At 48.6% G+C, this 26,274-nt stretch overlaps 1 long non-coding RNA gene across 2 annotated transcripts in view; it reads right to left on the bottom strand.

Moving 5' to 3' along the window:
* The window catches only part of LOC139799491 (uncharacterized), a 36,325-nt gene extending 12,196 nt beyond the window's left edge, over window positions 1–24,129 (bottom strand). For both annotated transcript variants that reach the window (XR_011727302.1, XR_011727303.1), the window contains exons 1-4: window positions 24,045–24,129; window positions 23,664–23,794; window positions 8,941–9,087; window positions 2,247–2,374 (exon numbers count right to left, since the gene is read on the bottom strand). This is a non-coding gene — a long non-coding RNA (uncharacterized lncRNA). The remainder of the gene's footprint in view (window positions 1–2,246; window positions 2,375–8,940; window positions 9,088–23,663; window positions 23,795–24,044) is intronic.
* Window positions 24,130–26,274: the final 2,145 nt, after the last annotated feature.

Below are 26,274 nucleotides of genomic sequence, written 5' to 3'. Positions count from 1 at the left end.
CTGCTTTTTCTTTTTGTCATCTGGGCTTTAGTCAGACTCTGTTGTCTGCCCTGATAACTCAGCATCCTGGGAGCAGTTGCATTTCCATAGGACATGTCAATGGTAGGCAGAAAAAGTCACCTTTCCTGCTGTGTGATCAGCCTCTTGGGCTTTCTTCAGCTTTTTGGACAATTGCTGCTTCTCACAGTAACCATGAGGTGGGAGGTGAAGATCTTCCTTTGCAAAGTGGCTTCTGTGATATGAGCTGAGCATGCAGAGAGGCAGAGAGGAGCTGCTGAGGCAGGGAGAGGAGGAGGGGAAGCAGACAGGGGGGGAAGAGATGCAACAAAGAGAGCTGGAGGTAGGAGGACCAGGAGGCTTCACTGGGATCCAGAGGTGCCCAAGCAGAGGAGCTGCTGGCAGCTGACCACCAATGCTGAATAGCAACGAGGTTCTCCACGCACCAGGCAGCTACCTGCAATTATTTTCAGGCAGTACCATCCATCTGGAATGAGGTTGGGAATGGCAGCACTTTGGGTGGCTCTGCAGTGACCTCCCCCCTCCCCTTGCCCCCAAGAGGCTTCTCCAGGAGAGCCTGAACCCTGCCTGCTACCACCACATCTCATTAAGGTTGGGAAAGATCTCTAAGATCATTAAGTCCAACCCTCTCTAAACGCACCCCACAACCTCCCTAAAAGGCCTGGTGGCCCCCAGCGTCCAGCACCCACAAAGCCACAAATGTTGGCATGGGGAGAGGAACTATGGAAAGGGCTGCTGGGCAGATGGAGGGTGAGATGGCACCACCCTGGTGGGAGTAACTCACATGTCTCACCTTGCCTGCAGCCCTGTGAAGGGGCTGGGAAAGCTGACCAGCTTGTGACAGAAAGGGACATGGATTTTTCTCCCCAGGTTGACACTAAGCAGAGCTGCACACAGGCTCAGCAGGCAGGGAGTGGAGAGATGGCCCATGAATGCCAACATGTCCTTATGTGTCATTCTTTAAGCTCTTAAGCCGCTATTTGAATTTGAGCTGTAAAACACTGAACTGATTAAAAAAGAAAAAAAAACCAAAACCACATGAAACAAAAATGGAAAAAAAAAAAAAGTCTTTCTTAATCCAGAGAGAAGGAGAAATGTCTGCACCAGCCATGTCTCTGTCTGCTGGGAGAAGCAGCCTTGCTTTAGCAAGTCTGCCACTTCCCAGGGTGGTGGGAAGGGGTCCCATCCCATTTTCAATGCCAAAGTCTCAAGACTCCCCTGCATGGTGCTGGTGGCTGAAAGGGCAGAAAAGGCAGGGAAAAAAGGTGTCTGTGCCAGCTCCTTCTCCCAAGAGAGGGGCCTGGAGCACAATCCTTTGACAATATTGTAGCCTCCAGATTATTCTATGCAGAGCCTGCAAAACACGCTGACCTCCCTGGTGGGGGGCTGGAGATGAAGCAGGCGAAGGCACCTCAGAACCAGTGACATGGTGATTATTGCTGTTGCTCATAATCACACGGAATGATGGCACAGGAGAGCACCATGCCCATAGGGAATCTATTTCTTGCCAGCCCCTCCTGGTCCAATAGGAAGCAACAAAGACAAATGTCCCTAAATGCTGAGGCAAGTCAACAGTGAGAGCATGCAAGTCTCTAATGATGGTGTCTCATGTTGTGGAGGAAAAGAGCACTTATGCTATAGCTGCCCTGATTTAGGAGTTTTACATTTCCACAGCCTTCCACCATGGTGCACAACCAAGCCCTGGGGTGATGAGCCGACCATGCCCACGCTCCTCAGCCTGGTCCAACCCAAGCCTGTGGCTCTGTGGTCTCTTGGCACAGAAAAGTGTGAAAAATAAGGCAACCACAGGTGGAAAACAAGGTCTGGAAAAGGTTGTGCCTGCTTGGAGGGCAGCTGGAGGAACGATGGCCAGCACTGAGGCTGCTTAAAGTTGGAGCAAGCTTGGGAAGCAAAAGGGATCCAGTTTTCCAGGGTGGAATGGGCTGGCCCTGGCCTGACCATCATTCATCTCTTAGCTCTATGGAAAGGACTCAGATATAAAGGTAGAAAAATCTTCCCCACGATGCCAGGGAGAGCCAGAGCAGCTGAGCTGCCCAAGGCAGCTTGGGGCTGGGACAAGAGCAGAGTGAGTGCCTGGGATGGAGCAGAGCTGGGACAGCAAAGCCTGCCCCAAGTTTTGAATCAGGTGAGCCCAGATGTGAGCTCCAGGCAAACACAGCTCCTGGGCTGCTACAGCCACCTGGGGTTGAGGTCAAACCAACACTCACCTGGATGTCTCTGCTGGCTCTCCACCACTCTTCTCCACCTTGTTCAACCAGGGGAATTCAGAAGGATGAATTTGTGAATAAGTGGGCCTGGCACCTTGGCCCAGGGAACCTCGTGGAGCAGAGGGGATCTGCAAAACAAGAAGCATGAGCAGATGAGGGATGATCAGTGGGTTGTTGGTTTGGGTTTTTCTGCTTTACAATGATGATTTATTTGTTTTGCACCTAGTTACAAATGCTAATGAAATGTGATTTTCAGCAGCATTTTTCACTTTCCTGGTTTTTGGGGTTATTTTTTTCCCAGGCAGAAGAGAGAAAAAAAAATGTGACAAATTCTCTGCTTCAGGAATGACTTCCCTATCCCTGGCCTTGCAAAAAGCCCTTTTTATTGAGATTTAGAAGTGACTCAGTCAGGACTGCAGCTGGGGAGAGAGAAATAACATCCCCATGGCCACACTTCCTACTGGACAGTAAAAGTGTTTGGAAAACTGCATGGGACCAGTGGCCTCCAGCCTGCCATGGTGAGCACTGAGCAAACAGCAAGCTCAGGGATGGGCTTTTCTCTTTGCACATTATCAGAGGGATGGGGCTGAAGAGCTGTCCTTGCAGGAGGTCATGGAAGCAGGAATCATAAATTCCAGACTGGTCTGGGTTGAGAGGGACCTTAAAGAGTTCCAACCTCCTTGCATGGGCAGGGACACCTCCCACCAGCCCAGGTTGCTCCAAGCACCATCCAACCTGGGCTGAGACACTGCCAGGGAGGGGGCAGCCACAGCTTCTCTGGGCAACCTGGGCCAAGGGCTTGGCACCCTCACACTCAAGTATTTCTTTCTAATAACCAACCTAAATCTCCCTTCTTTCAGCTTGAAACAGTTCCCCCTCATCCCATCCCTCCAGGCCCTTGTCCGAAGTCCCTCCCCAGCTTTCCAGGAGACCTTTCAGGTGCTGGAAGATGCCCTAAGGTCTCCCCAGAGTTCCTGCCCAACAGATGTACTCCTAAAATACCCATCCAATTGCAAGACCCCCTCTTTTTTTCCCCTGTCCCTGTCTCACGAGTGGATGCCAGGAGAGCCGCTAGGAGCTGCAGAGACGCTGTTTGCCACGAGAGGACAGCAGCCCACCTCCGACTGCCGCTCCTCCACAGGGCTGGGGAAAAAACACCTCCAATAATAATATTACGGGGGCCGACTGGAACACACACGTCGGGAGAAGCGAGGGAGAAGGTAACAATACGTTTATCACCCTGCTGGAGCCAAGGAGAAGGCTGCCCGGCCATTCATTGCTGCAGAATTTCTCCCTTCAAGAGAGGAATGTCAGGAAAAGGATGGGGTGAGAGCAGGGATTTGGGGTGGTGAGCAGGGTGTGTGTGTGTGTGTGTTGGCTGACTTGAAAATGGAATAAACCCCACTTAGCAGCTAGGTAGCTATGGAAACACAACCCAAAATTGTTCTGCCACCTTTCTGCCGTGCTGCTTTCTGCAGCCCTGCAAAGCCTGGGAAGGGTGGGCTGGATATTGTTTCTTATAAATAATGGAATGTAAAGAGCAATGGGAAAGAATCGACGGATTTGGGTCTGGGAGCAGGGAGACTTGAGGACAGAAATGCCTGGAAGCTGCACTATCAGTTTCTGAGGACTTAGCAATGATCAGGGCCTTAAACTGATTCTTTTTCTCTGGGTATCTGCAGTTGGTAGGAAGGGGCAGGCTGAGGAGGCACACACAGATTTTTGGCCTCCCATGGACTTGTGGGGAGGGCAGGATATGCCTGGCTGTATAGAAACAGATTTGCCCAGCACACCCCAACCAGTGGATATGTCCACAGCATCCTGGTGGTTCAGGAGCAGGGGCCTTGGGCTGCTAACCCAGCTTTCTCTGTACACCACAACCCCAGCCAGAAGCCATTCCAGATCTGCAGCTCCACCCTGCCCCATCCCAGTTTCTCTCCTGACCCAGGGATTTACCCCTTATCCTGCCCACGGCCCTCCCCAAGCTTGCTCAAGTATTCAAAGGCTGATTATATATAAGACTGGTTATATATCAGAGCTGGTCTTGAAGAGCCTTTAAAACTGGGAATTAAATTCTGGATCCAACCAGAAAATGCTCATTTGTTTTCACCATGGCCAGGATTTAATCTCTGGATGTTGTGAGATCCAGGACTGAGTAGTCAGGGTGAGTCCATTTAAGTAATTTTGGGATGAATTTTGTCAGCTGGTGCAGCCCAGAGGACAGAATGCTGCACAAATGGCATCTTCCTGCACTTGGCTTGCAGCTCTCCTGTGCAGGGGGGGTTGACCAGGCATGGCCAGTCCAAGGAGAGGGGGCAACCTGGGGTTGGTTGTCCTACAGGCAAACTGCAGGAGGGGTCCCCTCAGGTGTGCCACTTCTTACCGATGTCCCCACATTGATCCATTTATGAGTGCTGGCCCAGCTCAGCACTTCTGCCTACCCAACAGAGAGAGCCAGGGATGGGGGCTCCTCTAGAGCCAGAGCAGAGCTCCATCCAGCTCCACATCCACCTCCTCCAAGCCACCCATGTCTTTCTCCCTCTTGTTTGCTCTTCAGATCAAGGTCTCCTGGTCACTTGAGAGCCTGCTGCTACAACAGGGAGCTCTCGTTTTGCTTTCAGCTCTTTCCTTCTGCCTGACCCCACTGAGACACAGACACCAGAACTACTCACAGCTTCTGAGAACCACAGGGATGGACCCAGTGCCATAATGACAGGCTCTGGTTTATGCTCCAGTTCTTCCTCTGTAACTCTTCCTGTTGCCCTCGCCTCTCTTGATGGCTGCTGCAATTTCCAGCAGTGGTCTGCAGTGCCTCCATATTCTTCTTCCAGAGAGGTAATAGCTCACTTAGACCATGCTGTTCTACAGCTAGAGCTGCTGGTGACTTTTCTCCACGTGCAGGTGCCAACAATGAATCTCCTCTTGCTGTGTGGTCACGTAGCCACCGGTCCCTTTCAACCTTCTGCCCTTCCTCACTGTCAAAGTTTCCTTGGCTGTCTCCTGAATAATGCTTTGCAAATTTTGTTTTTCTGCTTGCTCTCCTTTCCAGCTGGTTTGTGGACAGGACAGCCAAAGCTGTGCCACAGCTCCCTGGAGTACTTCAAGCATAAAGCCTGCCTGTAACATGAAGGGATTGCTGCTTCTCAGCCTCCACTGGTAAGGGCTGTTAGTTCCCAACAGCAGGTTTGCTCCTATCCCAGGACAACTGTCTTTTTAAAATCCCTTTTGGAGGCCTCAGGAAAGAAGCTCTGTGCCTAAAATGTTCTGAGCTCATCCAAACACTGTTTTATTCTGGACCCATGAGCAACCAACCCTTTTCATCCTGGTGCATGTGCACACTTGCTCCCTGTCCCTCTTCCCCCTCCAGCCTAGCACAGGCATCTGACTCTGCTCTCACATTTAGGTACCAGGCCATGGCTCAAAGCCCCCTGGTCAATCAGCTCCTCTCCCACCATGCCAGCATCCAGCAGCACTTGGATTTCACACCCCACTGCACCACAGGAAGAGGGCAGAGGCTTCTCCTACATCAAACCCACTGCCCCTCCTCTGTGATTCACCTGACACTCACTGGATGGGAGCTTTTATCAGGACTGAGACTTGAAGTAGAAAGTAACTTGCTTTGGCTTTCCCAGGACTCTTAGTAAGAGCACTTAGTGAGGTGCTGGAAGCCCACCAGCCCTCAGAGGGGTTGCAGTGCTTGCCCTTAGGGTTCTTCCGGGTGAGCCCAAGGAGGTGGATGTTGAAGGACACATTCACTGCATTTCAGGGTCTGAAGCAAGATTTGCCTCTGCCGACATCAGCCTGTCTACATGTCAGATGTCAAAAAAAATTAATTTAGAGTCCCACCATGGCCTGTGGAGAGAAGTCAATCTCTCTGGAGGCTGCCTGAAGTCTTCAACAGGATGAATGATCCCAGGGAATCCTGCCTTTCTCCTCTGGCCCCAGGAGAAACCAGGCCAATTGGCTCAGCACAGAAACCAGGCTGAAGAAGTGATGTCAGGAGAAAACACCCATGGCCTATAGGAATTGCAGGGAAAAAGCCAACCCCAAGAATCCACTCTGAGGCTTCAGAACTAGATGTCAGCCTACACTGATGGATGCCGGAGAATATTTTCACATGGGAGCTCTGGGCTTGAACCAGTTTAGGCTGCTGTGAGGCCAGAGGAGCTGGCAGAGATTGTCCATCCTCCAGACCCATGCAACACGCTGGAGAACTTGGCTCCCACCAGAGCCTCTTAGCAGAGATGCCTTCTGCCAGGGAGGAAGAAGCAGAAAATACCTTTGGCAAGTGCTGCTGATCAGCAGCAGCAGTGGGCTTGGGAGACAGCTGTGCTGCTCCATCCCCTCTGCCACCAGTGAGCTGGCCTGGGGAGACAGCACTGCTTTGCCACAGATACTGGATTTGCCACACACTGGATTGATCACCTTCTCTGTCCTGCCTGATGGAGGGAGCTCTGCCCAACCCCCTGCTGCCATCCTGGACTCAGACTGGGAACAGGTCCCTCTCCAGCCCCTCGTGTCATTGCTTTAACAGCCAGGAGGATGGAAAAACAAAAGCCTTTACTGTCTATTGTTAAACTTTACTGTCTAATGTTTTAATAAACAGTCAAGTTCTTCCTCCTATCATTAAACCAGCAGTAAAGCAGGATGGAAGCTGGTTTATGAGATACTATCTGCCTTGCTAACATACAAATGTGAGGTCTTGGCAGCTGCCAACAGCTACTCCCAGTTGTGTGGCCTCCTGCTCACCCCAAGAACTGGAGCTGCTGCTGGGCTGGATGGGGTACAGCTCACCCCACTTCATGGGAGAGGGGCAGAGAGTGAGACCCCTCAAAGACCTTCCTCAGCCAACCCCCCACTGCACTCCAAGTCAGTGGGAGGAAGGGAGTACAGAGATGATGGAAATATGATCAGGAACTCCTCCTGGAGATGGGAAATCTCCAGGGGCACATCCCAGAACGGTTTAGGACCCACACTGTTTGCTCCTAAGTGTAGCAGACAAACCTTTCTTGGGGCACAGCACTCTGAAGTCCAACAGGTGTTCTTGCCAAGGTGCACAAACACTGCTCCAATCTTGCTGCCTTTAGACTTGGCTGGCCTTGTTCAGTGCTTCTGCTCCAGACTCAGCTGACCTCCTCCTCTGGCTGCTCGAGAGTGAGCTGAGCATGCATTGGGAAGCTCACCTTTTATTGGCCTCCCAATCCTGCTCATGCGCAGCTGGGGTCAGCCCTAATTGGGCACAGGTGGCCTTAACACAAGCTCAGGCCTCCCACCTCATAATTAGCAACACCTGATTGCCTCATTTCACTACACCTAAGTGGCAAGTGAATGGAAGCATTTGACAGGAAGCAGTGGTCCAAGTTTGGTGGTCAGTGGCACCCTCTACCATCAGCCCCTAGCTCCTGTACACATTGGACATCTCAAACCAGCTGGATGGGAACTAAACCAGCTGTAGATATGGGCTTAAAAGAAGAGAAAACATTAAAGCCACAGTTTTTGGGTTGAGAGGGATGGGACAGCTGGGTGCAACCCACCTGCAGCAGCAGGTTCTGGCTCTGTGCTCTGCACTCACTGCTCAGGAGACTCCAGAGCCACACAACTGACAAAGCCTAAAAATTTGAAACTCTTTTTTATCTCTGTGAGGATTCTTGTTTACTTGAAAGATTTATCACCCTTCACTCACCATCTTCCCAGAAATCCCCAGCCTCCAGCCCATCAGCTGTGGGCCATGTGAACCCAGGCATGAGCAGACATGGCGGTCCACCACATTGGCTCCATGGAGGGCTAACATTTGAACACTTTCCAAAACACTTCTCTGCCACTTCTCCTCAGAAAGTCATATAGACCATCCCACCACCCATCCTCAAAGTCATTCTCGCAGCTGTTGCACCAACTTTGATCTCTAGGAGTGAGGTTTTATCTCCTCGAAGGTTGTTCTGCTGGCTCTAGATACCAGATTTCCTGCTCACCACCATCTGGGGGCTGTTCCAATCATTTGTCCAGTCATAAAATTATTAGCACATTATCCCTGGGCAATGGCTGGTAATTTTCTATATTTTATTGCCCAATAAAGAGTATGGAAGTGGACCTCCCAGTGTGAGAATGGAAACGAACTTACTGCTTACACATGTGTAACCAGGGGCACTGAGAGAGAGGTTGAAGGGACACAGAAAAGCTATTAAAAAAAAAAAAAAAAAAAGGAGAGAAGAGTATTTTGTAAGAATTTGGGGTGGGTTGTTTTGTTTTGTTTTTTACAATTAAAAGCAAATGTAATAGGAAGCCAGGTTGAGGAAATTGAGGTTGTTCAGCCTGGAGAAGAGGAGACTCTGGAGTGACCTTACTGTGACTTTCCAATACCTGAAGGGGCTACAAGAAAGCTGGGGTAGGGCTTTTGACATGGGTGTGCAGTGAGGGGACAAGGGTTTAAAACCTGTTAAGTTTTAAACTTTAAGGGAAATGATTTAAAACTTTAAGAGATTTAGGTAAGACATGAGGTGGTGAGATCCTGGCCCAGGTTGTCAGAGAAACTTGTGACTGTCCCCTCCCTGGCAGTGTTGAAGTCCAGGTTGGATGGGGCTTGGAGCAACCTGGGCTGGTGGGAGGTGTCCCTGGATGACCTTTAAAGTCCTTTCCAACTCAGCCCATTCTATGATTCAATGATATTTGCAGAGGAATGGGGGGAAAAGAGACAAACCTTTTAGAAGTCCTGCAGGAGAGAGTTCCTGGAGAGAGCTGCTGGAATTGCTCTTCCTTGCTAACAGCAGCACACACCCTGGCTTTCCAGGCCTGGGTCCCAAACACCAGCACTCCCCAGTGAACACACCTGGGTGACTGGAGAGCCCTGGGAAAGAAAAATAGAGCTGTTAGGTGACAGAGTCTATCTACAGCCATTCCAGTTATATTATAGCTATATATTTCCAGCTATAGCTAGGAGAAGGGGTTTGGAGGGAGGAAGGAGATTGTTCTAAATGGAAAAGAAATGCAGTTTACAGAGACTGAAAACGAGCCCTAAATCTAAGCCTAATTGAATTATAAATAGCTTGGATGCTTTCTTTCCATTCACAAGCTAGTTAAACTTCCAACTGTATGTATATATAATCTTAGATTTTTCTAAACATTCCTATCCAACTTTCGGTTTCAGAGCGACATTTTCTATTTCAAAGTTGACCCATTTTGAGGACTAAGAAAATTAGCTGAATTCCCCCCAGCCAAAATGCTTCACTCTGTGTTGAATAAAATATTGGAAGGGTTTGTTGGTTGTTTTTTCTTATTTCTCCGAAGAAGTATACTTCTCACTGGGAGCTACCAGAACAGATTTTATTTATTCTTTTGAAGTCCAGCTCAGCCATGGAACAGAAGATAAAATAATAATAAAAAAAATATTAAAAATCCCCTCTTCACAATTGGCACAGCAATGATTTCCATCCTACTTTCCCATTGCAAATTAGGTGATCTAATCTAACCCATGGATTTTGGATAGAGGAATTGGAAGTGTAAATAGGGACTGATAAATCGAGGGATGGGTTTAGTCTAAAACAAAGGTCTCCTTTGGGGCAAGATCCTGGGGCAGGATCTCCTGCAGAAGAACTGCCTGTAGTTTACTCTGTCCTGTTGGCTGCAGATTTCCCTTGATACCCATCGCTGTGCTTCATTGCCAGCTTTGGAAAGAAAGGTGAGAGGAAATTTTGCATTGCATCCCAGCCTGGCAGGACCATCTCTGGATAAATTCACCAGCAGCCAAGTGGCAGCTTTAACAATTCATTCTTCGAAGATTTTGAACTCTCCCCCAGACAGTATTTGATAGAAGAGAATTCTTAATTGATGCAAGATCCCTTGCAATACTGCTACCACCAGTGTAAGAGTATCCCACCAGGGTTCTGTAGTGGAGCTGGTGTGCAAGGCTGCCTGTTTCAGCTCCTTGTGCTCCGAGGAGCTCATTAGGAAAGAGGATTTCCTCTTTGCAAACAGCAGCAGCACTGCTTTTGGCACAGGTGGTCCTCAACAGCTCTGGGAAAGGCTCTCACTAGAAGGCCCAGGCAAGATGAGGTTTTCTTTCTGCTTTCTGATGTGGGTTTTGGTTTTGGTTTGGTTTTAGGTTTTGTGTGGGTTTTTTTTGTTTTTTTTTTTTAGAGCTGCCTGATGCCATTCTCCTGCTCTGCAGTTATGTTGGGCTGGAGAGAAAGGAAAAAAAAAAAAAAGCACTTGGACTACTATTTGCACATCTCAGCCTTTGCTCCAGGCTGCCTGGAGGCTGTTGGACAACTCTGCAGCAGCACTGGGTTTTCTTGACAATACCTACAAGATTTTCTTTCTAAAGCCAGGCTCTGAGACCCAGATCTCCTGTGCACACCAGCCCCTGCTGCAAACCAGCCCTTGTTTGAAGAGTCAAAGTTGTCAGAATATGGGATGGAAGGAAGGTATGTGCAGCTTTCTGATAGCAGAGCACAGAGCTCAACTTCCCCAAACTTTGCACCAAAGATTGTGCTGGGAGCACTGGGTGCAGTCAGTGGAGGAGCTCTGACTGTGGGACTCACGATTGTTTGCAGTCATTACAGGGTTCTGAAAACCCAGCAGGACTCAAAGAAAGATCAGCCATTCACACCAGGTAATGAGGGCATCTTCAAATGAGCAGCTATTGAATTGGGATGGGGACCTAATTCGTCCTGAGGGAAGGTGATTTGTTAACAGCCTCTGGAAGAGTTTCTGGTAGAGCTGAAGGAAAGGGGACAGTTCGTTTTCACAACAACCCCCAAGGATTATTCACCCTCCTCTGGAATGAAAACTAAAGCATCTTGAAGGGAGTGAACAGGGGCTACAGATTGCAGCACAGATACTTCAGCTTCAAATCCCTCTTTTCTGAGCAAGACAGAGGTTCTCCAGCCTGACAGACCAGAGCTGATCCCTCCCTGTTCGGGTTGTCCAGGGTATTCACCCCAGCTTGCTGTAAATCCAGATAGGCACCAGCCCCTCAAGGATGCTAAGTGGTACCTGCAGCTGCTGTACAGGTGCCTTGAGCCAAACAGTGGCCATTTCAGAGAGACAAAATCCTCTTATTTGGGTAGAGATGCTTCTTTTGACTCTACTACCAATCATAAACCCTGGCTTTGATGGGTACCTGAATCACTTACCAGACTCTCGGTTGGCCAGCTCCCAGAGCCAGAAACATTACACATACATCAGCCTTTATTTCTTTCCCATAAATTCATTGCAGTAATTCCCACTCCTTCTCTTAATATCTCTCTGACACCATCAGCCTGATGCTCTGCTCCCCTTCGGGCCCTCCAGCAGTGGCCTTCAGATGGTGACAGGGGCCTTCCACATGGCCACCTTTTCACTCTTGTGAATAGAAGAGTCTCCTTGGAGGAGGAGGTGGTGCAGTTGGCCAAAAGCAGGGAGTAAAGTCCCTTTAAAAGAACAAGGACATGAGGTTGAGATGGAGAGGTTCAATTTGAACAGTCAGTTCTGGGTGGCTGCAGAAAGTCACAACTCTGTGATTGAGGAGCAGAGTTATTTCCTCCTCGGAAATCCAGTGGGTCACACTCCTCACCCAAACTACCAGCCCATTCGGGTCCTGGCAGAGCTGAGCATCCATTTTAATCACTCCCCAAGTGTGCTACAAGATGGAAACAATTTAGCTCCTTAAAAACCTTACAAAGGGGGATGCCCTAAGGCAAGCAGGGTGCAGGAGGCACCCGGCCCTGGGGCTCTGCTCTGGAGACAGCAACCAACTCCCAGCATGAGCAAAGACAAAACTGACGCTCAGACAGAGCAGTAAAATAAATCAGTGACAGAACCTCAAAAAGAGACAAATGAAGTTGAAATTCATCCTTGTTTATTTTAATGTTTGGAACATTTTCGAGGTGATTTATGCCCCCACTTCAATGCATTTCTCTCTCATTGTCTCTCTCTCCCCCCTCTTTTTTTCTTTTTTCTTTAAAACGGAAAAAAAAAAAGAAACCAGCTATATTTGGGAGTTAATTGGATTTCCAGGCTTCACAGCCAGACAGTGTAATTGATCTCTGAAGAGATGGATTTGTCGGTTAGCTGGGCATGAATTTGACAACAGGAGAGGGAAGGGAAGAAAAATTTCCCCTGCACACAGAGCAAAAGAGGGGCACATTGGCAGAGCCAGGGACCCAGGGCCTGGTTGCTTCTTTACCTTGACCTTGTCCCAGCTTCCCAAGTTAAACAGAGCTCTTTCCTCTGGGCCTCTTCAAGCAAGATGACCAGGAGATCTGAGCTGACTGAGGCAAGCCCCTTGTTTAGCACTACATCTCCAGAGGAAATGTTCTGGCTTCTATTTTGTAGCTTTTTGAAGCTACATAGGGAAAAACACCTGCTAGCCTTTTGTCTATGACATGGGATGCTCCTTGCCTTCCAGGTCCCTACTCTTTTTTGTCCTGTCTTGAAGATCTGTTATCTCCAAAGCGCAGATACCTCAAGAAAGACCCACCCCAGCCACCACCTCCTCACCTTCAGCCAACCTCCACCCCCAAACCCACATCACTCACCCCTGCTCTCCCCAAAAGGCAGGTGCCATCTTGAATCACATCGAGTTTCTTGTCACAGCACATGGCTTTGTTCACACTGTGGGGTGAAAAGGAGACATTGAGCCAGGGGAGGTACAAAGATGCACCCTGCCACCCATTTTGCCCAACCAGTTCCCAAGCTCAGGCTATCAGGCAGGGAGCTGCTCAGAAGCACAATGACCCTTGGCCATTAGCAGAGGTTTCATAGAATGGTTTGGGTTGGAGGGGACCTTAAAGATCATCTCGTTCCAACCTCCCTGCACGAGCAGGGACACCTCCCACAAGACCAGGTTGCTCCTCTGTAGTACATAGAAAAGAAACTTAGAGTCTAGTCTCAGTTTAGCTGTTTGCAGGAGGCCTGATCCTGCTATTCTGGATAGAGCTACCCAGAGGATGCTGTGCCTGAAGGTGACTCAAACCCATCAGGGTCCCCTGCTCTCTGTGCCCCAGGCCAGCAGCCAAGGGCAAGTTTGCCATTCCCGACAGACTGCTGTCAGTGTCCACAGGGGATCCTGGCTCCCACAGATCTCTGCAGGGGATCTCATGTAGGAATTGGGCAAAAAACATGCAGAGGAGCAAATTTCAAGAGTCAGCCCTGTGTTTTAGCATCATCTTCCTTCAGAGTGGACAAAAAAAGGCCATTCTGGGAGCAGGGTGGTGGGCCAAATAGTGGTTCCCCAGCCAGAGCATCCTTACCCCATCACAGAGGTGCACCCGTCCCTCTACCCCTCAAGCCCCACACTATCTTGGTTATCTCTGGGAGTGCCACATCCCAGGGATAAAGCTCTCTGCAAACTAAGTTTCCTCATCACACAACTCCTTTTTCAGCTCATTTCAATTTTTGCTGTGCATTTAACCAGAAGCACCAACCCAGCAGTCAGCTGGTAGAGCTCCTGAGGAGCCAGGATGAATCAACAGCCTCCCCTTTCCCCTTGTGGGTAACCCAAAGGTATCACATTACCATGCACCTGCCAGCCTTCCTGGGAGGTGAGGAATTGCAGTCCTTTCATCTGTGAGAAGCCTGTCTGAAAAGCCAAGCACAACCCCCCTAGCCCTCCCTTGTTAGGTGGTGATGCTGCTTGGCTGTTCTGCAGCAACCCTGCAATAATTGCCCCAGCATTTCTCTGCTGCTGCTGCCACCACCCTGCAGAAGCAGGCAAGGGGTTTGCACAATGCAGAACAAAACCCTGGAGCTCAAACTTCCACGGGAAGTTGCCCTGGCCAAGAATTTGTGACATTTCAGAGAGGAAGCAGGCACATCCATGGGTAATAAGAATAGCCAGAGTTGCAACAGCCAAATACCAACATCTCTGCTGAAAGGGATGTTAATATTGCAGGATGAGCAGGTCTAACATGGGGCAGATCTGCCTTCTCCCTTTGCAACACCCCCTTTCTGGCCACCACTCAGAAAGGATATGGAGTTCCATGGATCCCATCCAGTTCCTGCAGCTCCTCGCTTCTAGTTTCTGTTGCGTTTTGTTTTGGTTTTGGTTTGGTTGGTTTGGGTTTTTTTTTCCTAAGGCCCATGTCAAAATCATTATGCAGCTTTCCTTTGCTGTGGGTATAAAACTGTGTAATGGGAGATCTGTGGAATTGCAAAGCGAGTTTCCAGGCAGGAAGGCTGCTCGGCACAGGTGGAAGATATCACTCACTCCCCAGCATTACAGCTACTACAGGCTGTGACAAGGAAGCAGCTCGCAAATGGTCACGCGAAGGAAAACATCTGTTCCCAGCTAGCAGGTACACGGATCATCTGCAAATTGCACAGCTTGTGCCTGATTTTCTTTTTTTTTTTTCCCTGGCTTTGTTTAGCAACTCACAGCACCGCGAGGCGGGGGGCGGCTGCCGGCAGAAGGGACCCAGGCAGGGAGGAGCTGGAGGTGAGGTGGCAGCAGGCACAGCATCCCCCAGCCCTCCAGGAGATGCCACTGGCATTATTTAACTCAGGAACACTCCAGAAAAGCAAGATGCACTTTTGAGCAGGCACAGCGTCCCTTCCCCTGCAGAAAGTGTGTGTAAGGGGGGAAACCCACCCTGGGTTTCCCTCTGCACAGGCTCCTGGCAGAGTCTCCTTCCACCTCCACCTTGCACACAAAAGATTTCCTGATCCTGGCTGGACTTTTCCAACTGCTTTGTGGTATGGGGCTCAGATGAGGAAATGGAAGGGTTCTGTTTCCATCAGGCAGGATCTCCAGTCGATCTCCAGCCAGCCTTGGGACTCAAGCCCAGCTCTCCACCCCACATGTGCTGGCTGGAAAGGAGGAGTCCCCTGCACCTCTCCAGATCACTCCTGCCTTTCCCCCAGCCGGGTACAAGGACTCAAAATGTCTCAGACACAGCCCACAGTGCTCTCTGTGTCCAACATCCCTCTGCCTGCCCAGGATCCAGGCCTCTGGGGTCCTTCTCAGCCTTACACAAGCTCTACTCCCATCCACCAAGGAGCCAAGGTACAATTTTGCTTCGTTTCTTTTCTCACTAAAAATTACTCAACAATATTTCTATGCTCTGTATTCCTTCAGCAAAGGGGGCAGGAGGAGGGGACCCACCCCTAACCCAGCACTGCCACCTCCTGCTTTGAACTCCCCTTGGCTCTCCCCCAGACACATCAATGAAGGGATCAATGGTGTCAAGAGGAGATCACCACTTTTGGCACTGAAGCAACAAGACTTCTCAAGTCCTGGACACACACCTTAGCAATGGATGGGAACTTCAACAGTGTCTTCACCAAGAAAGGTGATCAAATAAGAAAAGGATCAAATCTTTTAATATCCCATTCCTCAAACACAGGGGTCTAGCATATTGCAGGAGTCCCACAGAAACACCGTGGCTTTGTAAGCATCTGCATGTGATTTTCAGGGGAGCAAGGGTCACTGTGCACAGGCTGGTGACACATGAAGCACGCTGCAGTCCTTGTCACCCAAAATTGGGGTCAAGGCTGACAAGCTCAGATTGAAACTGGCTGAGAGGAAAGCTCTCCAGACCGTCAAGGGCAAAGGTGTCCTTTGGAAACGTCAACTGCTAGGGGAGTTTGACTTGTTAGTCTAAGAAAATGAAGGTGGAGAGGTGATCAGATTGTTCTCTCTCCATGTATCGGGAGGTTTTACATGAAGGAAGAGAAAGCGCTACCTAAGGTGAAAGGAAAACATCAGCAAATGTGCATAAACCACCCGTGAATAAATTTAGGTGACAAACTAGATTAAGGCTTCTTGCTGTCCAAACAACAAGGGGAAAAAGAATATGAAGGTTGTTTTTTTTCAGCCTGAAAGAGAGACGAGATGATTTCTAAGTTGCAGGAGAAGAGAGAGCAGGACTTGACAGCTGGGAGGTCCTGCACCAACCCTGTTTGGGTTGTCCAAGCAGCATCACCACAGCCATGCAGCTTCAGGATGCCTGAGACAAGGTGTGCTGAGACAAGGGAGAGACAGCACATTTCTGCATGGTTTGCTGATTCAGCTGGGAAAAAAAAAGAAGGTGACAAGTTTGGGTCTGATGTAGAGCAGTAAAAAACCAAAGGAAATATAAACCAAAAGACCACAGAAGCCAGCCGGGGGGAACTGGGGCCAGAGAGGACGAAGCACCAGCAGAAGCTCTGCTGACAAAACAGCTCTGGTTCTTCCAGAGCAGCCCACATGGAAATCCATATAGAAAATCATTAAACAATTACAACCTCCATCGGAAGATCATCCTTTGAAGACATTTCCCCAGAAACCTCCTTTCGTGGCTTTCAAACAACCCTCTGCCTCATCAGAATAATTACCAGGAGTGAAGGCTTTGTAGATCAGCAAACATTAAGCAGGAGGAGAGCAAAGTAAAAGCAGCCAAGAAAAAAACCCCAGAGCTCTGCCTCCTGCAAAAACATGTGCCCCACACCAGTTCATACCCAAATCCCATCCCATCAAGTTCTTCATGGAGATGGCACTGGCTGAGCATCATCCCAGTCACCTCCAGGGATGTTTCCAGTGGAGAAAAGTGGGGTTTTATTGTGTGGGTTTGGTTTTTTTTCCCCCACCAACTCATCACTCCATGCCAGCTCAGTGCTTTGCCGGCAGAAACACTCTGCCTCAAAAAAAAAAAATTAAAAAAAAAATCACCCAGCCAGCAAAAAAAAAAAAAATCAAAGCTTGATTTCAATATTATCACTCCCTACAGGCAGAAGCTTCTCTTAGTTTGAAGGTGCTTAAGCAAGTGATTTTGGTTAGGCCTAAATATTTGTCAAAAATCTGGCCCTTCATGCAGAACCACGATTATCTTTGAAGACCCAGTGACTCGACCCGCTTTGCTGAATCCATCTCAGGGGTATTTTATTCAGCGGGAGTTTTAAAAAAAGGGGTTTCCACCAGAACGTGTTAGTAATTTACAACTATCAACTTAATAATTAAAAAACCAAACAATGGGAGAAAAAAAGAAAATCATTAATAAAATCATTAAATTAAGCCCTGATCTAGAATCCCAGAAGATAAAATGACTTTTTTTTTTTTCCAAGAATTTGGGGCCAACCTTCCAGATCGTGCCACAACACACGAGGAGTGAGCGTCTGTGCACGCTGCCAGGCAGCATCTGAGGCTGGAGGGGGACAGGAGGGGGGTGGCATTGCTCTGAAGCTCTTTGCTGTCACTCTCAACAGAGCCTGGCAACCACACTGTGACAGAGTGAGGCGACGTTGGGGGCAGGATGAGCCTTTTAAGCTTTTGAATTAATTCTGCAGAGCTGAGTGGAGCAGTGCTGTATCTCTCCTGAGGTCAGTTCAGCCTCAGCAAGGAGAGCCAAGCCCTGTGGAAACACCACGAGGACCTGGACCACCATGTGCCAGCCCTGGGGAAAACACATCTCCACATCCCTATTTCCTAGGGAGCTCTGGCTGCCCTGTTTCACTGCATCCCCATTAAAATCTGCATCCCACCCACCCACACACCTGTGTTTCTGACAGCTGAGTGGGCTCCTGGGCCCTGACCAAACTCACATATTAAGGCAGCAAGGCTCATAGGAAACATCAGGAGCTTTTATTAGCCCAGCTGATAGAGACAGAAACAAGGACATGTCTTGGATGCAAACCATGCTCCTTTCTCACAAGACTTCCAGGCTCACCCACTTGGCAGGTTCAGGGCTTTTTTTGTCATTTATTTTGGGGTGGTTTTTTTTTCCCTGCTTGGACTTATAAAGGTATAAACTACCCTGCAAAAGTCACAGTTCACCACATCTACAACCCCACTGCTGCTAAAAAGAAAAGCCCAAGTGAAAGGGATATAAAAAAACCAGTTCTGGGCAGGAGGGGGAAGCATCTCCCGCTGTGGTCTGGGGGAAGGCAGCAGCAGGCCTGGTGATGATCCCTACCTCAATCCCAGCCCAGAGGCTTGCCAACCCCTGTGAGCCAACGAGCAATTGATGGTGATAAAGGGAATGGATGGACTAAGGTGTGATGATGGCTGAATGGAGACAAAAAGCTCCCCAGTGAGCTTCCTGTCTGCATGATGCTGGACCTAGATCCCGCATGGTGGTGCTTGGAAAATTAATTGAATCATAGAATGGTTTGGGTTGGAAGGGACCTTACAGACCATCAACCATAGTCACAAACCCCTTCCATGGGCAGGAACACCTCCCACTAGACCTGTTTGCTCCCAGCCCCATCCAGCCTCACCTTCAACACTGCCAGGGATGGGGCAGCCACAGCTTCTCTGGGCAACCTTGGCCTTGGGCTCACCACCCTCAAAGCAATTTCTCCTGAAGATCTCATCTCAATCTCCCCTTTTGAAACTATTCCCCCTCATCCCATCACTCCATGCCTTTGTCACTCCATGCCTTTCTTGTAGGCCCCTTTGTAGGGACCGGAGGGAACATCCTTCAACGGGACAACGCGCGTGGCTGAGCAAGCCGGTCCACCCAACAGAGGGCACTGAGAGACTGACCAGGCACCAACCTCTCCTTGTCCTGCTTCTTCTCCCAGCACTGACCTTTCCCACTATCAACTTCTCCATCCCCCTCCTGGCAGAGGCTGCACCTCCCCACCCAACAGAAGTCAATGGGGCGTCACCTCGGTGGGGCGAGGACAGGAAGCCCAGTGCCAAACCAACTTCCTCACCGTGCTGCTGCCACGCCAAGGGGTGGGCGTGAGGGATGCTGTTGGAAAAAACAGGGGTAGGGATGGAAGGGGGGTTAGGAAGCTAGGAGGGGGGAGGAGGGGCGGGCACCTTCACTTTTTCAGGCTGTTAACTGTAATTAGCCTGGTTTCTGAGCCGTAATTATCTTGCAATCTCAAAGCAAACACGCCGGAGGAAATTGCACAGTTAAAAAGACAGCGTGGCATTAAAAATAAATTATGAGAGTCCTGCCCGTGCTTGCTGAGGATCTGTCAAAGAGTTTTCCCTCTTAAAAGCCCCAGCTTGGGGGAGCTGGAATCCCCCAGCTATGACTTTCCCTGCCAGATCCTCGGCCTTGACAGAAGATCACACCACGACTCTATGAGGATGCCAACTCACAACCATCCGTCCCCCCTCCTGGAGGCATTCAGCTTTGTCACAGCCCAGCTACAGCATCCCAGCACTCTGGGGGTGGGAAGGTTTGGGTTTGTTTTGTTTCGGTTTTCCTAGAGGAATTAAATTCCATGGGTTATTTAATCCAGGGCACGAACCCAGTGCAATAGATGTTTGGAAACCAGGCTACCAGATCACAATATTCCTTCCTCTTGCAGAAGTAGCTCCCCAAGTCTCCTCTGTGCTGCCGTTTTTGTCACTGCCTGAGTGATTCCTGTAATTAGGATTGTGCTCCGTCCCAAATTGCCACGCCAAGGACACAGCCTTGGAGGCTGATGAACCAGGCTGGTTCAGTGGGGAGCTGGAACTCCACAGAGGCTCGTCCTTTCCTGGGAAACTCCTTTGCTCAGTTCTGCTCCCACCTGCAGACCTTTGCTCAGCCTCCAGCTCCATGGCCAGGCCACTTCTCTGCAATGCCTGGCTGGAGATTTAGTGAAGGAAGGGAGGAAGAGCTGGCTGGCAAGCAAGACTGAACTCCTCACATAGTTATGTGAGCACGCAGTGAGGCCACAAGGGAGTACTTGAAGCTTGCATTTGGCTTCCTTCTGCTTTTGGAGTGTCTCTTCCATTTAGTGCTCTAAGGCACCAGCAGCCCAGACTCAAACATACACCTAAAGCCAGCAGAGCTGTGCTGGCCTAGCTCAGCAGAAGACACATCCCCAAAGTCATCCCAAAGTACCTTCCTTTGTGGACCTCCATTCCCAGGGCAAGTCCCTTCACAAGAGCAAGACTTCTGCTCCCAAGAACACATGGGTGACCTTTACGTGCTCATCTCCCAAGCAAGAGTCTGCAAGAGAGGAACATGTTGGGAAGGAAGCAGCACCTTCATGGCTTGAAAAGCTCTAAGCAACAATCCAACACCTTCTTAACATCTGCAGAGCCAGGAACATGCCACATCTCCAAACTATTGTCCTCATGGTAACAAAATACCAATTCATTCATTCTGCCATAGGAATGAGGTAGATGAGGGACTCCCAGGGCCAGGTGTTCTCTCTGGGAGACATGATAAAAAACTCCACTGCTGTGCTTTTCATCAGAAACACAGCTTTCCTCAGGAGTCCTGCACATGGGTTTCTCCAGAGTAGAGCCCTACATTGTGGGTATTCAGTGTGTGCTTCTGAAGAATGAGATACAACCTCCAGCAGCACCAAGCCCCACTTTGTTAAAACCCCTGATATGGTGGGAATCCATCCCATCACCCCTCCTCTCCACCTATCTAGTCACAGAACAAGTCTTGAGAGAGCCCATTAAAAGCCACTCGACTGGAAAATAGTTTCTGGCCTATTTCTAGTACTGGGGTCTTAGCTGGGGAGAGGAATCTGACAGCAGGAGCGTGTCTGTGGGGAGGAGGAGGCAGAGCTGTTAACTCCTTCACCAATCTAATGTATGGGACTCTCCAAGAGTAATTAATAATTAATATTCGTAGCTTGCCTAAATCTGTTGACTCTGTAAACTGCAGCCTCTCACTTAAAGGACGCACGGCATGTTGAGACAAACTGAAGAACATCCCCCATGGAGAGCCTCAGCATAAACAAGAGCAAATCCCAGATACTTCTCTCTGCTTCTCTCGCCCTCTTCATCTTGTTTAATTAAGCATAATTCCTCAGTGGTGTCTCTGAGCAGAGGTCAATGGAGAGTCCAGTACGACAGGGCCTGGGTCTCTGGTCACTGCAGAGCTGCTCCCAGGGCTTTAGTGGGGTTGGCACAGGACAAGGAAGTCCCCAAGTCCTTCACCAGTTCTGCCTGGGTGTTTCTGGGCCACTGGCAATGCTCTGTGTGCCAGAGGACATGCAGGACAGCAGCAGAGGCTCTCTAGTCCAGACAAATGCTGCCCACAGTGGTAGTCTGGTCTCCTGTCAGACATTTGGGGCTATCAACCAAGATAGATTATCAGATTTAGAGGCAGATTTACCCCATTTAGGAGCTGGGCTCATTGCATCAAAGATCCATTAGAACTTTCTGAAGACCGAAATGCATCACTGGAGCATTGCAGCTCATCTCGTAGAAGCCTCAAGCCTACCCCTGCTCAAACCCTTGCTCCTTTTTGCAACAGCCAAGCAGTGAAGGACTCTTTGAGAAATAAAACCTGGCTAGCAGCCCTCTCCTTATTCTTCCAGAGTGAATGCCCAAGCAACAACTCCCTAGCTGCTCATTACTGGCGTCCAGACTCACCAGAAACGATGGGCTGTGGTAGGAGAGCACAGCTACACGAGCGAAATACCCAGAGGTGGAGGTTTTAAAGTCAACACCAGCATCTAGTTTGGCTTCTGGAGCTGGAGATTTGAAGCTGGCCATGTAAGGTGGCCCCTCTGTAAGCAAACTGCTCGAGGTCCACTTCTCATATGACCTCGAGGTACCAGTGAACAAAAATGGCCCAATGACAATATGTAATTAAGTCAGGGCAATAGCAAGGTCTTCCTCAGAGGGTTGCTCAGGTCCACAAGAAAAGGCACACTTATGGTCACACAACTCCAGTTTCCTGCCTCTGCTTCAACCAATCCTCCTTTCTGTGGTGCAGCCCACAATCCTTAACCCTCACTCAAAGCCACAAATGTGACTCAGTTTCCCTCTTTTCTCCACCTCCAAACATTGTCATCACCTTCATCTGAGTTTCGGCCACCAAAAGTTTCCTGATGTGTGGGTGCTGTGCTCATGGTATCAGTGGGAAGGGGGTCATATGAGGGTTGTGCCTCAGCAGCACGCTGAACCAAAGCTGTGGGGCTTGGTGACCCACTTTAGGTTACACATATTGGAAAGAGGGAGCGTTGGAACAGGGCAGGACAGGGTTTTTTTGATAGGAACCACAACTCCCAAGGAACAAGATCTTCTTCTCTAAATGTCACAAGCCAGAACTTGAAAGTCTGGAGAAGGAGATAGGCACCTGTGTGAATCTGGCCTATGGTATCACCCAAACTGTTCCTGGAGCATCACCTCGGGGGACAAGCTGGCTTCCACAGAAATCATGGCTCACCTTCTCTTTTACTCTTTTACTGTACTGAAGACTTGAAGAGGACCTTTAACACCTTTTAGGTATCACACGTTGGGGTAATTTGATATATACACAGATGACTTGATTTGTAGCGTATTTGGATAATTCATTATGTATGTGAATTATTTCTCCTGCTGCGTTCCAAGTTTGGTAGAAGACAAAAAAATTCCTTTTCCATTTTAAGGAACATGATGCTATCACCTGTGTTATGAGTTGTATTTTGTCATGGCTGTGATTTAATACGGTGATAGTCTTCTGAGATACAAGAAACAGTTTAACTTAGTAAGTCATATTTTATGCCTTATTTGCCATGTAAACTCTAAATTCCACTGAGTTATTTTAATCAGTATTCAGCAAATACAATCCCATTGAAATTTGTTTTTCTTTCCAAAGCGTAATGGAAAAAGGCCTGCTCGCTAGCATTCAGATGGGAGCACACCTAAAAATACCTGATATCAGGAAACAATTACACATCTTCCCTTGAATTAAGAATTTGCATTTAGAAAGGAAGAAAATCTGCCCATAAATAAGATCTTCCCCAGCTTCTTGTAAAAAAACAAGGACAACTAATGTGATTTTTTAAAGTACTGAGGACGTGGTTGTCCTGCAAAGATGTAAGTAGCTTTTAAACCCAGAGAAATGAAGCCTTGTGAGAATAAACCATGGGAGAAAGTGCCAATTTTTGCACTGTGGTGTAGTAGGTTGATACTTTGGGGAGAAAAAAACCCCAAACAAACAAACCTTGCTTGCTATTTGCTTCTGTCTTTCTGCATATTGTCTTTGCATGCCAAGCTAATAAGACCTTTCCTCTGGGGTCTAGAGTGAGACAGAGACTTAACAGTTTGGGTTCCTCCAAGGCTGCAGAAATTGAGGGAAAATTAAGAAATCCTTTTCTTTTTTATTTCCTTTTTACCAAAATGAGAAAAACAATCATTTGGGTTTGAATGAAACCTATTACTCAACTTAAACAAAATGTGTCACTTGGTCACAAAGGGCCTGGTAAAGAGTTTAGTAAGATTTCAAGGAAAAAAAGAAGGTGAAAATTGAAATATGAAGCTTAACATTTTCATTAGAACACAAAAGAGAACACATCAAGATAAATCAGAATTTTTAGGGAGGCGCTACAAATTCCTTCCTGTATGTCTCCCCCCCACACACACAAAGTGAGGGAACTCTAACAGAATTTCCAACTATTTCAGGGTTTCAAAATTTTGGGAGGGAGGCACAGAACAGAAAAATATTCCTAATGAAAAAACCTAACCTACCCAATCCATTTTTTCTGGTTTATCTATCAAGGGAGACCCAGAATCTCTGCTGGGGCCTCCAATGGCTGATGAGTGACACCAATGGAGCTTCCTATTGCTAAACTCACCTTCCAAGAACTGAATGCTTCATTCCAGCTTTTCCACCTTTATCCCTGGATCTCCACCACCAGAAAGAAAGCATCTCCTCAGGTCCAAGCAACATAGCTTCAAAGGGAGAGGTATCAGACCAGGATCAGACCTAAGACACACCAAACACAGAAGGAGCATGAGGCAATGGCTGTTTATTCTGGAATTTCTACTGCTGTTGCCATTAGCAGCTTCCTTGAGCTCCCTGCTGCTAATCTTAACACCCAACAGCACTCCCTCAAACCAGTGTTTCTCTCCACAGAATTTCCATCCCCCCTTCACCCCCTTAAGTTCAACCCTACTGAGAACAACAATATTCCCCCGGGTGAAAGACGGAGTGGGGAAGGTTGGAATGCACAAACCTGCTCCTGAAAGCAGTCCCGCAGCCAGCAGCTCTGGACAACAACATCCATTTTGCTAATGACTGGAGTAATGATGGCATTCTTGTTAGTAACTGTGGAGATAACAAGGCAAACACAAGTTGTAATTATTGTAAAATGTGCAGAAGGCAATTTAGAATAATAAATGTATCGAATGTGGTGAGCACACGCTCACACAAAAGAACCCAATCTCCCCTGCTGTGCACTGGGGTCCTCCTGGTTGCATTGCCTGGAGCCCCTGTGGTGGGGCTCAAATTTATCATAGAACCCTAGAATGTTAGGTTGGAAGGCACCTGAAGGATCAACTGGCCCAACCCTTCTAATATTGTTTATATGAGATGCCTCAGCACCCCGTCGAGCCGAGTCTTCAAACTTTCCAAAGTGGGGGAATCCACCACTTCCTCTTGGAAATCATTCCAATGTATGACTGTCCTCCTGGGAAAAAGTTTTCCTTGTATTCAATTGGAATCACCCTAGGAGCAACTTGTGCCCATTTCCCCTTCTCTTGTCCATGAGACTCCTTGTAAATAGGTAGTCTCCTTCTTCTCTGTAGCCCCCCTTTATCATCACCAGGTGCCCCCCCAGGAGCTTGGCTGGAGCAGTGATGTCTGCTGGCTCCTGTGCTTGCAAAGCATCCTGCTGGATTGCCAGCTAAAACAACAAAATAAAGGATGTCCTGAGCTCCTGGGGAGGGAGAAGCTAATGATCACAGGAAAGACAGCCCAGAGCTCCAGTGTTTCTACAGGGTCATGCCGGAAAAGGTCTTGCACCTGAAGTTGCCATGTGAAGGTACCATCCCCATCCCAAGCAAGATGCTTGCCCTCTGCTTGGCCACATGGCAAGCCCCCATGTTCAGCAAGCCTGCCTGAAGGGAGACATCTCCTAGGGCTGGAAGAAGACTGGTTGCCATGCTCAGGTAAGGAAGCATTTGAGACACAAGGTGAATTGTGGGCAGCAGTAGATGAGATGCCAGGAGGGAGACCAAAAGGAGAAGAAGATGGGTAGAGGGAGAAGAGGGGTCCAGAGACCAGCAAAGGGGATGAGAGCCAAGGAGAAGAGGTGCCTGGGAGCCTCTCAAAGCTGAAGGATCCCTGCCAAAGCAAACAGTTGGACATGTAGGGCTTTGTGTGTCCCTGGTAATTCTGACCATCTGGCACTCACTGAACTTGCCTCTGTTTTGTGTTTTCTATCATGGAGCACTTCTGTTTCCTCGCTTCCTCTCCCTCCTTTCTCCTCTCTCAGACCAACAGTACCTTCTTCTCCCGTCTTTCACCTTGCGCATCCCTACAGGAACTGCTGGGCAAAGAATACAAAAGTGGGGAAGGAATCCCAGGTACTAGGGGTGGGAAGCAAACACCAGCATATGGACAGATCTGCCCACCCTCCTACCCCTCAATCTTACATCCTTTGCACCCCTTGGCTCCTAGTTTAGGAGAGGAACAGACTGAGGGGAAAGATGGGAAGAGAAATCAGAACAGAAGTTAAAATGGGAGAAAAAATAGCAGGGAGGAAAAAAAAAAAAAAAAAAAAAAAAAAAAAAAGAAGAAAGAAAGAAAAAATCTAAACCAACAGAAGACAACAAAAAGCCCCACATCCTTTAAAAAGGTGCAATTGCAAAGTGATGACAGGCTGGTGGAAGGGAATTAGCAGAATGGAGGGCTCTGTTCTCCTCCTCCTCTCCTTCAACCTCCATGTGATTAGGAACAAGCCAAAAGAGCCATCTTGTAGGGAACTTTGGCACCAGCTCCTCTCCCACAATGAGGGCGAGAGACTGAAAATAATCAACATTTTCCATGGAACAGAAATGCAAACATTCAAATTCCCATCTTGACTGACAGTTGCAGTCAAAATACATCACCCTGACGTTCTTCCATTAGAAAAGATTCCCAGACTTATTGCACGATGCAGCCTGCAGTCCCAGGCCAGATTATCCAGCCACATGGCCGGAGCTTACATTTCCCATCAGTCAGCAAGAAAAATCACCCCAGCCTGTGGCAAGGAGGAGCTTTTAGAGTACGTTTTCAGGGAGCCTGTCCCACTGGAGGGAGAAACAAACAACAACAAAAAAGCAAGCAAGACAGCTATGAGGATGAGGAGAACCCCATGTTCCCTGCACCAATACAAGGGACAAAAGGAAATGGATTCAATTTGTGGCAGGGTTTGGATTGGATATTAGGAAAAATTTCTTCATCAAAAGACAGGTGAAGCACTG

This window comes from Heliangelus exortis, chromosome 9, assembly GCF_036169615.1.
Source record: "Heliangelus exortis chromosome 9, bHelExo1.hap1, whole genome shotgun sequence".
NCBI classification, from domain to species: Eukaryota; Metazoa; Chordata; class Aves; order Apodiformes; family Trochilidae; genus Heliangelus; species Heliangelus exortis.
Note: the sequence above shows the minus strand (reverse complement) of the source record. Positions and strands in the feature narration are given on the sequence as shown.